General features: G+C 45.2%; 1 non-coding gene across 1 annotated transcript; it reads right to left on the reverse strand.

Annotated features, from left to right (window-relative positions):
* Positions 1–378: 378 nt before the first annotated feature.
* Positions 379–485, reverse strand: LOC145151563 (small nucleolar RNA R71). The gene has a single exon (XR_013732129.1). It is a non-coding gene; the product is annotated as a small nucleolar RNA R71 (small nucleolar RNA).
* Positions 486–17116: the final 16631 nt, after the last annotated feature.

The following is a 17116-nucleotide window of genomic DNA, read 5'->3' on the forward strand; positions in this document are numbered from 1 at the left end:
GACATTGAGGAGATGTCCATGGGAGCTTACAAGAAGCGGATCCGAGAAGATATGGGGCCCGGTTTAGTCCAACCCGCAATACCTGCCACTGCCACATTCGAGCTGAAGGGTCACATCTTGACTGCATTGAAGGATATCCCATTTTATGGGAAGGATCATGAGGATGCTTTTAAGCATCTCGATGAAGTCAATGACATTGCAGATTACTTCAATGTCCCAAATGTCAATAGAAACACCGTCTTGCTTAGGATGCTTCCCATTACTTTTAAGGGAGCTGCTAAAGAGTGGTTAAAATCACTTCCACCGGGTACGATCACCACTTGGGCTCAAATGCGTGAACAATTTCTTGACCAATTTTGCCCACCATCCAAGATATCTAAACTCAAGAAAGCAATAGCCAACTTTGAACAACAGCCGGGGGAGTCATTATACGAAGCATGGGAGCGTTACAAAGGCTTGCTCAGAAATTGCCCTCAACATGATCTTAATGTCCAACAAGAGATGTCAATTTTCTATGATGGGGTCAACGTTATGACGAGACAACTCCTTGATTCTCAAGGACCTTTGACAAAGAAAAATCCAAGGGAGGTCAAGGAGCTGATTGAAGAATTCGCAAAGCACTCTCGTGAGTACCACAACCCTAGGCAAGAAGGAATCAAAGGCGGTGGAGGGGCCCAAACTGAAGAAATAGCAGCCATGATGGCTATGCTAAATAATATGGACCGGAGGTTGACACAAATGGACCACTCAATTCATGCCATAAGAGTGGGTTGCGAGAGGTGTAATGGTCCACACTTGACCAAGGACTGCAATTTAGATGAGTTTGGGAACAGAAAAGCTCAAGTGTGCTACTCGAGTGGGGACAAGTATGATGAAGACTGGAGGAAACCAAAAAAAGAATGGCTGCCATATGAAGAATATAAGAAGCAAAAAGAAGAGAAGTATAGGCAAACAAGCCGAGGCTTCTACCAAAAGGAGCAGCCACCAGCTGAGAAGAAACCCGATCTAGAGACCATGTTGATGAAGTTTATGGAAGCCTCGGAAAAGAGACATGGGGCTACTGATTCTGCTATTAATGAACAAAGAACTTTGGTAAAGAATCATCATGCATTGATGGTAGAACAACAAGCTTTAATAAAAAATAAACAAGCCTCCATTAATAATCTTGAAGTGCAACTTGGTCAACTAGCCACTCTGGTTCATGAGAAGCTGTCCCCGAAAAATCCTGAAACGAAGACCCAATCTCATGTAATGGCCATAGATACTGAAGAAGAGGCCATCTCTGAGTTCCTGGAGGCATTAGAAGAAGAACCACAGCAGCCCGATCCAAAACCAAAGAAGCCAAAGTTCGAAAGTGAAGAGGTTGCTGAAACACCTGCACCACGACGTGGCACTTGTCGGGCCACGTCGTGGCCCTTGTCTGAACAAAAAGTTCCTGAGCCTGTTCCGGTTTATGAACCTCCTGTACCATTTCCGTCTCGAGCTCATCTCAGTCCACTGGAAAGGGAACACCTGGAATTTATTCAACAAATAAAGGGTATTCCGATTAATACCCCTTTTATTGAGACGCTTGCAAAAATCCCAGAATACGCGAAGTTCTTACAAGACCTGTTAGCCACTCGACAACAACTAAAGAAACGTCCTAAGGTGATTCTAAGTGAGCAAAGCTCAAAAGCTGTGTTGGGAGAGATACCTAAGAAGATGGGAGATCCTGGACGCCTCACTCTACCGTGTGAGTTTGGTAACAACATGAAGGTTGATGCTTTAGCCGATTCTGGGGCTAGCATTAATTTGATGCCTTATTCATTTTATCAGAAGTTGGATATTCAGAAGTTGAAGGCTACAAGAATAACTATTCACATGGCGAACCGTTCAGTGACACAACCCAGGGGCATTGTGGAGGATATTTTAGTAAAAATTGGAAAATTTGTTTTTCCAATAGATTTTGTAGTGTTGGATATGAAGGAAGATCCCAATGTTCCAATTATCCTTGGTCGTCCATTACTTAACACTGCTGGAGCTCTTGTTGATATTCGCGAGTCTAAGCTCACCTTGAGGGTTGGTGATGAAAAGGAAATCTTTGAAATGGAAGATGGCTTTCAAGAGAATCATGCTCATGAAGAGGTTTTCAACATTGATGAAGAAAATGAACTTGAAGAATTAGAGAAGCTCATGGAAGAAGAGATCAAGACAATTCATCAAGTCAAAAGAACAAAACCAAGAGCATCTGTTCCCTATTTAGTTGAAGTTATTGCTTACAAGAGTCCACATTCTTGGGTAAGCAAGGTAGATGATGAGATAACAAGTGATGAAGAAGAGGTTACTTCAAAGGTGACGAAGCCAATGGTGAAAGAAGAGATGAATAGTATGGAGCTTAAGAGTGAAGAAAAATTAAAGACTCAAGGGATTAAACACAAGCTTGATGGAGATGAAATCAAGGCTAAGAAGGAGAATTCGAAAAAGGCATATAAAAGACGCGTGCAAGCTTACAAAAGGCGTTTCAAGGAACAAAAGGTCCAACTGGTGATGGACTCTTCAGATGATTCAACGTAGAAAGCACGGAGTCCGGCTCACGACTCCATAAAAAAGAAGCGCTTCTCGGGAGGCAACCCGAGCTTGGTTTGCATTTTTTTCTTTTTCTCTTTTAATTTTTGAGTTTTAAATAGGAAAGAGATCAACTCATCGTCTAACAACTAATACTTGGTAAGAATTAGCTGTGGGGTGTTTTAAATAATAAATGGCATACAAAGTAAATAATTAAAATTCGTTATTTTACTCAATTTTGTGTCCAGACATAAGCCACGACGTGGTTTGGCAATGCCACGTCGTGATTACAGAGTAATTACGGGGATAGTTTGAACTGTTTAACAAATTAGGATCTTATAAACACCATGTCGTGGTATGGTCGACCACGACGTGTCCTTTAAAAAGTTTCGGGGGGGGGGGGACCAGTTCTTTAACCCTTTGACCATTAAGTTATTCCCCACTTGTTTGTTGCCTCACGAACGGAGACCAAGTGCCCTCACAGCCGATTTCTTCAAATTTCTTTCCAAATCTATCGCATTTCTTGTCTTTTAACTCCATACGGTATGTGTCTCAACCATTCATTGTAGGTGGTACTTGCAATTTACACATTTTTAGTTAGGGTTTTGTGTAAACTAAAATTTCGAATTTGGATGAAATTGGTTGATGTTTTTTAGTTTACATACCTTAGATTATCATTAGGAACAAACCCCAACTGTTAATTTTGGCCGAAATCGAGTCTGTGAACTCGAGCAGTGTACACGTCCTGATTATGAACCACGACGTGACGTTATCAGCCACGACGTGGTTCCTAGTTCAACATAAACTGTTTTATTTTTTTAATACTTTGGGTGTTTTGTTTCTTTTGGTTTTCTTTTCTTTTCAGGAATGGCTCCAAGACGCAATATTCCACAGGCAGATGTTCAAATTGATTTGGCAAGACTTCATCCTCTATATCGATTTCCACAAAACATTTCTCGGGATTTATTGACTACGTATGAGAACCGATTGGGGTGGTTATATAATAGAGAATTTGCAATCGCCCCCATAGTAGATTGGCGATGGCTGCGTGAAGTGGGTCTGGTTTCTGAGTTGGAACGTTTTTGGACAAAAGTATATGAAGGGTTAGATTTTACTTTTACTTGTCACGGATGGAGGAATCTTTTTGCAATCCAAGAACCCGTTTACCGGGAATTGTCCGTAGAGTTCTTTGCTACGGTTGGTTTTGAGGAGAGGACTGTAGATTTTGATTACAACAGGGCACTAGTTTTCCGTTTAGGCGGAGTTTATCGGGAGTGCAGCCTTCGAGAGTTTGCTTGGCGAATGGGACTTTATACTGAAATAGAAACCCAATCTCCGTTCTTTGTACCCTTCTTACTTGGTTGTGTTCGGGATTTTACTCCCGGCCTATTGGATGTTCAGTTTTGGAGAACTATTTCCAACCACGAGTACAATGCTCGTGATTCTAGTGAGTCGCAAATTCGGAGCCCCGTATATCGTTTCCTGCATCGCCTTATCACCTTTTCCATTAATCACAAGCATCATGGTGACAAGGTTTCAATTCAGAATATGTTCTTTTTATGGAGTATTATTACTCCGGGTGTTTGTTTTGACTTGCCATACATGCTTGCAAGGTTCATGAGTAGGAAAGCTGTTAGTTCTCGGCAAGGGAGTCCAATCACGGGAGGACATTTGGTCACCCGTCTTGCTCGTTCCTATGGTATTTTGTCTCCGGAATTTGTGCGGAATTTGACACGTTTTCCCGACATTGAATTGTCGCGTCAAGTTATGGGGCTTATGCGGGTCGTGGTTAATGTTAGGGGCGGGTTTGTTATACCACCAGTAGATGGGGAGCAGGAGGAGGCGCAACCAGAGCAACAACCACCAGCCAAACCTCGGCGTCGAAATGTTCGAGCTCGAGGGGAGATGGAGAGAGAGCGTGCTGCTCCACAACATGTACAAGGAATACCCACCGACCCTTTTCAGAGTCGGGTGGGAACTTATTTGGATAATCTCCGTGGGAATGCTATTTATAGTACCCAGCTTGTTGAGGGTATTTATTCCCATTTGGGTGTGGCCAGACCACCATCCATGCCGCCTCATTATCCTTATTTCCCGACATGGGAGGAGCTTTGGAACCCGCGAAACGATGGGGAAGGACCGAGTGGAGCGCAGGGACGAGGGGATGATGATTGATTTCTTCTCTATTTAGTTTTTTTTCTTGTTTTATTTTAAGTAGTTTTTTTTTATGTTTGAATTTGGTTTGTGATGTAAGACTTTGTTAAACTATTATGTTACTGTTTTATTTCTTTTGGGTTGTTCCTTTTTCAGATTAGCATTGGAATTTTTAGAAGCAAGTAAGGCTGAGTCAAGAGTCGTGTTTGTCTAGTCAAGTCAAGGTTCGGTTAAAGTCATGAGTCGAAACCCACAATTAAAGATAAGTGTGGGGTACGTTGGAGGGGGAGAGGTTAATGTAGGAAAGTATATTTACATAGAAGAGTCTTAACCCATTACGACACTGGTCAAGCTGCTAGGATGAATAAAGTGATGAGGAATTTTTTTTTCTGACGTCCAGTTTCCACGACGTGGCCTTCTTTCACCACGTCGTGGCATGCTAAATGTGATGCATTCTGTTCGCGTTTTTATCAAAAGCCACGACGTGATTTATGTTCTTCTATTCGTTCTGAAGATCCTTGGCGTTTTTACCTTGAGGCTTGTCATGTTTCTTCTTGGGATCATTATGAAGACTATTTTGCCTCGTTTCTTCCTACATATAATGTGGCGTATGCTTTCCCACATTTTTCTACATATTTGCACCCACTTTGAAGAGTTGAAGTTTCGAATCGTGTTCGTGGTTTATTTACATATTCATCCAGTTCAACACCAAGTTCATATTTTGGAGAGGTCCATGTTCGAGATGCACGTTTTCCACGCTTTTGGAGATGCTCACACCACTATCCCAGGGGAGTCTGTTCCTTTTTCTTCCTTTTTGTTAATTTTGATTTATTGTTTACATACAATGAGGGCATTGTATGAAATAAGTGTGGGGTAGGGGGTAGAAAAAGTAAATTGCTAGATAATTTGGTAAATTTTAAAATTTTTGTTAATTGGATCTAGTAATAATAATTTAAACTTAAGTTGCTAGTGTTGCATTGGGATGATCCGATGAGAGCTCAAATGTTTAGTTGACCCAATATACGTTATAATGAATTTGTGGCCTCCCTTATTTTAGTGAAATCATGGAACAAAAACATAACCTCGCTTAGTTTGAGGGATGCAATATGTTTAGCAGCCTAAACCTGAAATGTATCCAGGAAAGCTATGTCTTAACCAATAAATGTTGAAGTTAAGCGCCCCTGCTTAAGCATGTAGGGTTTTGAGTGAAAAAAGTGAGTATACATGTAAAAAAAAAAGAGAGAGAAATTACTGAAAAGTGAAAAATTGAAGAATTTTTGGAGCATAAAAGTATCAAAGTATGAAGATCAAAGATAAATAAATTCTGAAGAAATTCAAAAGTTGAAGATACCCAAAAATCAAAGATCAAATGTCAAAGAAGTGAAGAATTCCAAAAGAGTTCCATAGTGGTATCATAAATTGTAATTGTCTAGATTATGTATGCTTGGGTTGCTCAACCAAAAATACCTTGAGGTTAGGAGGTTTTCTGCGGATGGATTTGGAGGGATGCATAAAATGAGCATTGTTCGGAAGAAGTGGGCGAGTGTTTATGAAGATTGTGAGTATTTAAAGTATGGGGGGTACTTTAGGAAAAATTTTAGACACAAATGCATGCGTTGAGGTCTTGGCATAATGGCTGAACTGGAATTGGATTGTTCTATGAAATGCTAGTGATGAGGGTTTGAGCTTAAATAAGTAGATTTGTTTGAGGGCAAGCAAAGCCTAAGTGTGGAGTATTTTGATATTGCCATATTTATACATATTTTTAGGCAATATTGATCTACATTTTATTATTATTTTGGTTATTTATATAGAACTATGATACTTATAAGGATAAAATGTTAATTGCAGCCAAAATAAAGCATTTTCGAAGAGAGGGACCAAAAGTGACAATATATGGAACATTGGAGGTTTGGAGTGCAAAAGATAAAGAAAGCTACGAAACTTACTAAAACCACGACGTGGCAAAGTTAACCACGACGTGGCATGAGTATTCTAGAAGATAAGATTACGTAGAGAAGGAGTCCTTGCCCGATACGGATAAGTTGGAAACCACGACGTGGCAGAGATAACCACGACGTGGCACGGGATTTTTCAGAATATATATACACTCTTGGTCATTACGAAAAAGGAACTTTTGGGTGGCTGAAAGGGGTTCCTGGAGACGAAAATTCAGAGGAGAAGAAGACCTGGAAGCTGGTTTCAACACCAAGGAAGTAGAAGTACATAAATTGATTCATAGTTTGGTACACTTTAACATGTTTTGGATTATAGTATTCGTTTGTTTAGCTGTTAATATGTCCAGCTAAATCTAGCTGCTTCTGTTAGCTAGATGAAGCTGGAACTCATGGTTTTAATGCATTAGATTCGACTTTAATTGTTGGTGATATGCTTGTGTTGATTGATTTTACCTAGCATGCTTGAATTAGTTATTTGATTGCTTTGAATTCTTGTTCTGTGTAGTTAGTGAACACAAATCTGCATGAACTTGAATACCTAATAATATAGTGAACACTAGTTTATTAGAGCTAAGATCAAACCAATCTTAGATAAGTAATTGAATCATTGAATTAAGCTGTGTTAGAGAGCTCATATTATGACTGTAATTGTGTCTTGATTAATCAATCTTGCATGGCTCTAATCTTATTTAATAATTGATTCTGTGTTAACTATTGTATGAACATAAATAGATTTACATGAATTGATTAATAATTAGTAGATTTAGAACTAAATTACTAATACTTTCTTAATTGGTCACCAACAGTAATAGTTATAGCTAATGTATAACCATTGAGTGAAAGTGGATTCGAACTAACAGAAGTATTTTGTTTATTGATTAAGTTTTTGTTAAAGAATTAAGTTCATCTAAACTTGTAAAATTAGATAAAAACCCTTTTTGCTTGTTAATAATTAGATTAATTTAGTAGTAAATAAAGTAATTGATAACACCGTTCCCTGTGATCGACACCCGACTTACCTAAGCTATACTGTAATCTGACTAGGTACACTGCCTATAAGTGCATAGTTAGTCTAAGTTTGTTAGGTTATAAATATTAAAATTAGTGGGTACTTCCGTGCACATCAGCACTCTTCGTCAACCGATCCACAATGACCCAAATCGAATCCACTCCACGTGCGGTCCTGGGAAGCTTGGTGATGAAATCCATGGTGATGTCTTCCCATTTCCACACTGGAATGTCTAACGGCTGCATCTTGCCGTGAGGCCTCTGGTGCTCTGCCTTGACCTTCCTGCAGGTCAGGCACCTCTCCACATACCAGGCGACATCCCGCTTCATGCAGGGCCACCAATAATAGGGTCGAAGATCTCTATACATCTTCGTCGCCCCTGGATGGATGGAAAATCGAGACTTGTGGGCCTCATCCATCAATACCTGCCGTACTCCTCCCCAGTACGGCACCCAAACTCTCCCATGAAGGGTCAACAATCCTCTACTGTCATAGTCGAAGGAAGCTACTCGGCCCACGATCCTCTCACACTTCTGCCTCTCCTCCTAGAGGCCCTCGACCTGTGCCTCTCTGATCTGCTCCAATAATGGAGTAATCACTGTCATCCTCAGACATATATCCCTGATCGGGGCTGCCGCCGCCTTGCGGCTCAGGGCGTCGGCCACCACATTGGCCTTCCCTGGGTGATAAAGGATCTCACAATCGTAATCCTTCAACACATCTAACCATCGCCTCTGCCTCATGTTCACATTCGGCTGATCCATGAGGTACCTCAAACTCTTGTGATCCGTGTAAATGGTACAACGGACCCCATAGAGGTAATGTCTCCAAATCTTGAGGGCAAACACCACTGCCCCCAACTCTAAATCATGTGTAGGATAGTTAGCCTCGTGAGGCTTCAACTGTCTCGAGGCGTAAGCTATCACACGTCCTCGCTGCATCAGCACTGCTCCCATACCTGTGATCAAAGCATCACAGTAGACTACGAAATCCTCTACTCCCTCTGGCAGGGTAAGAATCGGTGCCTCGCACAATTTCTGTCTAAGGGTCTCGAATGCTGCCTGCTGCTCAGGCCCCCAGCGAAACACCACCGACTTCTTAGTCAGTCGGGTGAGCGGTACAACTATCTTGGAGAAATCCTGGATGAATCTCCTGTAGTACCCTGCCAAACCTAGGAAGCTCCGAATCTCAGATGGAGACTTCGGGACCTCCCAATGCATCACGGCCTCTATCTTGGCCGGATCTACCAGAATACCCTTCTGTTTGACGAGGTGACCAAGGAACTGTACCTCGCGCAACCAGAACTCGCACTTGGAGAACTTCGCAAAAAGTCTCTCCCTCCTCAAAGTCTCTAGCACCTCCCTCAGGTGCTCCTCGTGCTGCTCCTGAGTCTTGGAATACACCAAGATATCATCAATGAACACTATCACAGACCGATCCAGCATCGGTCTGCATACGCGGTTCATGAGGTCCATGAACGCGGCTGGAGCGTTGGTGAGCCCGAACGGCATCACCACAAACTCATAATGACCATAGCGGGTCCTGAATGCAGTCTTCTGCACATCCTCATCTCTGACTTGCATCTGATGATACCCGGAGCGTAAATCGATCTTGGAAAACCAAGACGCTCCCTGTAGCTGATCAAACAAATCATCTATCCTCGGGAGTGGGTAACGGTTCTTCACCGTTACCTTATTCAACTCCCGGTAATCTATACACATACGGTGCGACCCGTCCTTCTTCTTTACAAACAAAATCGGTGCTCCCCAGGGCGAACTGCTCGGCCTGATAAAACCCTTGTCTAGCAGCTCTTGCAGCTGCGTAGACAACTCCTGCATCTCTGGGGGAGCCAACCGATACGGTGCCTTGGCTATCGGAGCCGCACCAGGGATCAGGTCAATCCTGAACTCGACCTGTCTCTCGGGAGGTATTCCAGGCAAATCCTCTGGAAATACATCCGGGTAGTCTCGCACTACTGGAACATCATCAACCGTCGTCTTGCCCTTCTCCCGGGCATCTAAAACATAGGCAATATAACCGGCGCAACCCTGCTGGAAATAGCGCCTCGCTCTCGCCGCTGAACACAGAATTGGTCCGCGCTGTGGCTTCTCGCCTTGAATCACTAACTCTCCCCCACTGGGAGTGTGAACCCTCACTAACTGTAGTTCAGAATCTATCACCGCCCTATTGGGGCTCAGCTAATCCATGCCTACTATGACCTTATTCCCTCGCAGGGGAATAGGGACCAAGTCTACCGGAAACTGCTCATCGAACAACTGAAGGGAACATCCTCTATGTACTCTCGCAACCCTAACGGTCCTGTCAGCTGCTATCTCAACCTCAAGTGGACAATCTAGCTCCCCTGGAGCTCTGCTAAACCTCTTGCTAAGTGCAAGAGAGACGAATGATCGGGTAGCCCCCGAATCAAACAATACTGTGGCTGATATGCCGTTCACTGAGAACGACCCTATACAAAACATATAACCATAAGAAACAATCAATACTAAATGCAGAGATAAGGCGTCACCACGTCAGGAGTCGCTCGTGCCTCCTCTGCTGTCAACTGAAAAGCCCTACTCTTCGCCACCGGCGTCTCAACTCGGCCCTGAAGGCCATCTGTAATCCTCAAAGTAACAGGGACAGGTGCTGAGACCTTCCCTGCAGCAGCTAAACTCGGACACTGGGACTTTTTATGTCCCCTCTGATTGCACTGAAAGCAAATCAGATCTGATGCCGCAATGGCGGTAGTAGTGGCCGTATAATCTCTGCTCATATGACCAGTCCGGCCACACTTATAGCAGCCGGCACTCCCTGCCTTGCACGCCCCATCGTGCAATATACCACACTTGCCACACCGACCGTGGCTCTGCTGACTCCTGGATCTGTGATCTGAACTCTTGGGCTTTTTGCCCGAACTCCCTGTACCCGAAGCCGCCTCCAGCTTCCTCTTCCTCTCCATCTCAAGGTTAATCTCTCTCTCTCTCTCTCTCTCTCTCTCTCTCTCTCTCTCTCTCTCTCTCTCTCTCTCTCTCTCTCTCTCTCTCTCTCTCTCTCTCTCTCTCTCTCGCGCGCGCCCTGGCAATCATGTCATCCAGCGTTTTACAGCTGGACCGGCTCACAAACTGGCGGATATCACTCCGCAACATCTCGTGATAACGAGCCTTCTTCATTTCCTCATCAGCTGCGTACTGAGGAACGAGAAGTGCCCTCTCCCTGAACTTGGCGGTAATCTCCGCCACTGTCTCTGTAGTCTGGGTGAGATCCTGGAACTCTTTGGCTAACTGTTGCACCTCAATAACCGGTGCAAACTCGGCTCTGAACCTGGTAGTAAAATCAGCCCAAGTCATGGCATCAAGAGCTGCGTCATCCCCGATGACATGTCCTACCTCCTCCCACCAATCTCGTGCCCTGTCCTTCAGAAGACAGGATGCTAGTCTGACCTTGTCCCCCTCGGGACACCTGCTCGTGCGGAAAGCGTTGGCCACATCCGCCAACCATCTAGTACTCGCTATGGGGTCCCGCGCCCCATGGTAATCTGGAGCTCCATATGCCCGGAACTCCCTGAAAGTAAGCGTACGCGACCCCATCATGGCCGCCACCTCTGCACGAAATGTGCCTAGTCTCTCATCCATCAGCTCTAGAATACCCTCCTTGATCGAACCGAAGATCACAGGAGTCTGATCCAGTATGATGCGAGTAACCTCTGAAGAGAGGAACTCACTAGTCTGCTCGTCCAACTGCCCGGTCTCCGGGCCTGATCCTGATCCCTCTCCGACACCTGAACTGCCGACTGCTGGTCTAGGGCGTAAAACCACCATTCCGAAAACACATCATAATAAACGTCAGGAACACTGATATATCTCGAGGGATCTCTACTACCACAAGTTTCCTGGTCTCATCTCAGCTTTCCTTGATTCGAGTACGGATCCTCTGCTTTCAGTAGTACGGGCCCATACTACCTTCCACATCTATCCGTACTCTCCTCAAGTATTGCCTCGACTCCACCAAGTCACTACTACTGCTACTGATCTCTGTTACTCCCATCCTAGGCTTGCCCTAGGGAAATCTCTGACTCTACCCAATCCAGTCCTCAGCTGCTGAAGGCCTCCTTGTAATGCCAATTAGCCATCACCTGAATACCATCACATGTGGCGAGGCTCAGATAATCCTTCAAGTAAAAGACTCGTCCCTACGACGGTTAGACTCAAATAAGAGCTGCGCAATAGGGCCAAATCTAGCACTCTGAGATTATTCAACCCTGTTCACACGTGACGTGACGTATTCACCTAATGGCTAACTCCCATTACTCCGAGTCCCACAAAGCACAAAGCAAGCAGCATTCAGACACAAAAGACTACTCAAGTAATTTTATCCTCATAACAAGAAGTTGTACTAGCATACAATGCTAAGCTCATACTATCAGGCATAACCTAAACAGGCTATCCTACTGCTGTCTACTCAATACTAGCATGCAATTCTCATAGAGCTGAAACACATATAGCAGGCACATATGGCATCCTCCTAGACCCTTAGTCCTATTCTAGCATGCTGTTCTACTGAAACTGAAACTGACAATCACAACCTAACTTGTATGGGTAATTTGGGAGTACTTACTTGAGCTCGGCTGATCGCATGCACCACACCCTTTTCCTTATCTCAAAACTCTTTTTCTTTTTAGGTTTTCTTTTTCGAAAATCTTTTGAAAACATTTTTGAAAATCTTTCTAACATTTCCTCAGTTTGAGTCCAGTCACACCCGAGAGTGTGCCTGAATCCCTCAAACCAAGGCTCTGATACCAACTTGAAACGTCCCAAAATATGACCCAAAAATTTTCGCTTAATTAATAAATAAAATCATGCACTGAATATCATATCATAGAAACCGTACGTCAAATATCTCAATCCATAGTAAAATATCATAATAAAACTGTATCAAACTGTATCTAGACTGATCAAACTCCCAGGACTAAACTGAAGCTGTGGTGTGTGCGATGCCATCATCCCGAGCTCTTCCCTTTACTTGCGGAAGTACCTGAAACCAAAACTGAAACTGTAAGCACAAAGCTTAGTGAGCTCCCCCAAACTACCACATACCATACAATAACATATAAGCAACTACTGGGCCTTGCCCACTGCATCAGACTGAAGTCCGAAAACTGCATCGGACCAAAGTCCGGAAACTGCATCGGACCGAAGTCCGGAACTAACCAGGGCCTTGCCCTCTGCATCGGACCGAAGTCCGGAAACTGCATCGGACCGAAGTCTGGAACTAACCAGGGCCTTGCCCTCTGCATCGGACCGAAGTGCGGAAACTGCATCGGACCGAAGTCCAGAAACCGCATCGGACCGAAGTCCGGAACTGACTGAACATAGCATAACATAATCACAACTACTAGCATAAACACATATACTGCATACTGCATCAGACCGAAGTCCGGAACACATAATCACAAATTCATGCTTGAATCATAAAGACATCAAGCACACTGAACTACTGCATCAGACCGAAGTCTGGAACTACTGCTAACTAAACGGGCCGGTATTGTGGCCGTAGACCCGTTCCTACTGGTAGGAAACTCACCTCGTAATCTGGCTGCTGAACCAACTGCTGGGGAAACTGTCTGCTGCTGCTCCGGTATCTCCCCGGCTATAATTTCCCATAAATACACTCAATCAAATACTGATAACTATACTGAGGGTAACATGACTATTTTACCCCTGGTCAAAGTCAACCTCCTGGTCAAAGTCAACATTCAGTTGACCCGACTCGTCGAGTTGGGCCGCCAACTCGTCGAGTCCCTACTCTCATTTCTCAATCCTGCCCGCTACTACTCGTCGAGTTTGGCATAGACTCGACGAGTTCCTCTTCGATACTAATACTCAATAAATCTTCATCTGACTCGCCGAGTTGTATGAACAACTCGTCGAGTCTGTTCTTGAGGTATGAAGATTGCCTTGGACTCACCGAGTCAGGGCATTGACTCGCCGAGTCCCTCCATGAATGAGTCCGATCCTCGACTCACTGAGTCCACCTAAAACTCACTGGTTCCATTCGGCATAATACATAGAAGGGGGAAACTCGAGGACTCGCGACCCGACTCGCCGAGTCTGAAGAACGACTCGCCGAGTCGGTTACATGCAATTTCTAAACAATCGATTCTGCTCTAAACCACTGCATACAATTTATAGATCTGGGTTCTTAAGGCTTGTTCACCACATAAAGTTTCCAACTTTACGTGAACATATGCATGAAAAGGGATTTAAAGGCTCACAAGACTCTTAAAAGAGTAGATCTAGGGCTTTCATACAAAATGGCTCCATAAAGGTGTTAGATCTACGTTTTTGGAACTGAAACATGGCTAGATCCGAAGGCTAGTCAACCCAATGTGATCTCTTTACTATAAACAAGCTAAGAAATGGATAAAATGGCCTAAATGTGCTTATAATGGCGAATCAATCATAGAAACAGAAGGAATCCGATTATTACCTCAATAAACTCTGTAGTGGGTGCAAGATCTTGGATCTTCTTCTACTCTTTTGGATCTAGCCTCCTTCTTCTCTTCAAAACTTCAAGATTCACACAAGAAATACTCAAATGCTCAAGGAATGGTTAGGGTTTGCTAAATGATGCTCTGAGGGTGAAGGAGGCGAGTTTGGGGCTCATAACATGGTTTAAATAGGATGCAAAACCCGTGGATTAGGGTTTCTTCCAGGCTGGCAGACTCGTCGAGTCCGAGCATATGGACTCGTCGAGTAGCCGGCTCCAAACGCGTGCTCATCCCGTCTCTACTCGACGAGTCGGGCTACTGACTCGTCGAGTTCCTCTTGAAAACTTGAAAAATAATTATTTAAATAGCATACCAGAATTGGGGTGTTACACACTAACTCTCCCCCACTAGGAGTGCGAACCCTCACTAACTGCAGTTCACAATCAATCACTGCCCCATTGGGGCTCAACCAATCCATACCCACTATGACCTTATTCCCTCGCAGGGGAATAGGAACCAGATCTACTGAAAACTGCTCATCAAATAACCACAGCGAACACCCCCTATGTACCCTCGCGAACCTGATGGTCCTGTCATCAACTATCTCAACCTCAAGTGGACTGTCCAGCTCCTCCGGAGCTCTGCTAAACCGCTTGCTAAGCGCAAGCGAGACAAACGATCGGGTGGCCCCCGAATCAAACAATACTGTAGCTGAAATGTCGTTCACTAAGAACGACCCTATATACAAACACATAACCATGAGAAATAATCAATACTAAATACAGATATAAGAGGAAAATACATACCCGTCACCACATCAGGAGTCGCCCGCGCCTCCTCTGTTGTCATCTGGAAAGCTCTACTCTTCGCCACTGGCACCTCAGCCCGACCCTGACGGCCGTCTGTAATCCTCAAAGTAGCAGGGGCAGGTGCTGCCACCTTCCCTGCTGCTGCTAAACTCGGGGACTGGGACTTTTTATGTCCCCTTTGATTGCAATGGAAGCAAATCAGATCAGCTGCTGTGGTGGTGGTGGCTGTACAATCCCTACTCATATGCCCGATCCGACCGCACTTGTAGTAGCCGGAGATCCCTGCCTTGCACGCCCCATCGTGCAATCTCCCACACTTGCCACACCTATTGTGGCTCTGCTGTCCTCTGGATCTGTGATCCGATACCTTGGGCTTTTTGCCCGAACACCCTGTGCCAGATGCCGCCTCTGGCTTCCTCTTCTTCTCCATCTCCAAATCTGTCTCTCTCTCACGAGCCATCGCAATCATGTCATCCAACATTTTACAGCTGGACCGGCTCACAAACTGTCTGATATCACTCCTCAACATCTCATGATAACGAGCCTTCTTCATCTCCTCATCAGTCGCATACTGAGGAACAAGAAGAGCCCTCTCCCTGAACTTGGCGGTAATCTCCGCCACAGTCTCAGTAGTCTGAGTAAAATCCTGAAACTCCCTCGCTAACTGCTGCACCTCGATAACCGGTGCAAAATCGGCTCTGAACCTGGTAGTGAAATCGGTCCAGGTCATCGCATCGAGAGCTGCGTCATCTCCCATGACATGTCCGATCTCCTCCCACCAATCTCGTGCCCTGTCCTTCAGGAGACAGGATGCTAGTCTGACCTTGTCCCCCTCGGGACATCTGCTGGTGCGGAATGCATTGGCGACATCCGCCAACCACCTGGTACTCGCAATGGGATCCCGCGCCCCATGGTAGTCAGGAGCTCCACATGCTCTGAACTCCCTGAAAGTGAGGGTGCGCGACCCCATCATGGCCGCCACCTCAGCACGGAATGTGCTCAACTTCTCGTCCATCAGCTCCAAAATACCCTCCTTGATCGAACCGAAGATCACAGGAGTCTGCTCGAGTATGATGCGAGTAACCTCTGAGGAGAGAAACTCCTTAGTCTGCTCATCCAAATGCTCGGCCCCCGAGCCTGATCCCGATCCCTCACCGGCACCTGAACTGCCGACTGCTGGTCTAGGGCGTAAAACCACCATTCTGAAAACACATAATGACAACATCAGGAATACATATATATCTCGAGGGATCGCTACTACTACAAGTTTCCTGGGGTATTCCAAGACCCGAGAGCAGCATGAGGAGCATCTACAGGAGTTATTGGGAGTTCTGAGACGAGAATGGCTGTACGCCAAGTTCTCGAAGTATGAGTTTTGGCTACGAGAGGTCCAGTTCCTCGGACATCTCGTTAACCAAGAAGGGATTTTGGTCGATCTGGCCAAAATTGAGGCGGTCATGCAGTGGGAGGTTCCGAAATCTCCCTCAGACATCAGGAGATTTTTGGGATTGGCAGGGTACTACCAGAGATTCATACAAGATTTCTCCAAGATTGCGGTACCCCTCACTCGTCTGACAAGGAAGGGGGTGGATTTTCGGTGGGGCCCTGAGCAGCAGAGGGCGTTTGAGACCCTCCGACAGCGGTTGTGCGAGGCCCCAGTCTTGACACTCCCGGAGGGAGTTGACGATTTTGTGGTGTTCTGTGATGCATCCATCACAGGATTAGTGGCGGTCCTCATGCAGAGAGGACAAGTGATAGCCTACGTATCGTGGCAGCTGAAGCCGCATGAGACGCGATACCCTACACATGATTTGGAGCTGTGAGCGGTGGTGTTCGCCCTCAAGATATGGAGGCATTACCTTTATGGGGTCCGTTGTACCATTTACACGGATCACAAGAGCTTGAGACATATCATGGATCAGCCGAACCTGAACATGAGGCAGCGCAGGTGGCTGGATGTAGTCAAGGACTACGACTGCGAGATCCTTTACCATCCTGGTAAAGCGAATGTGGTTGCGGATGCTTTGAGCCGCAAATCAGCTGGGTCTTCCACCTCCGCGGTATGTATGAGGATAGCGGTGAATTCCCCGCTTGTGAGTTTGATCAGAGATGCCCAGGTTGAGGGCATGCGCCTGGAGAATTGGAAGCTGGAGAG

This window comes from Lactuca virosa, chromosome 1, assembly GCF_052849685.1.
Source record: "Lactuca virosa cultivar CGN04683 chromosome 1, Lactuca_virosa_CGN04683_v6, whole genome shotgun sequence".
Taxonomy (NCBI): Eukaryota; Viridiplantae; Streptophyta; class Magnoliopsida; order Asterales; family Asteraceae; genus Lactuca; species Lactuca virosa.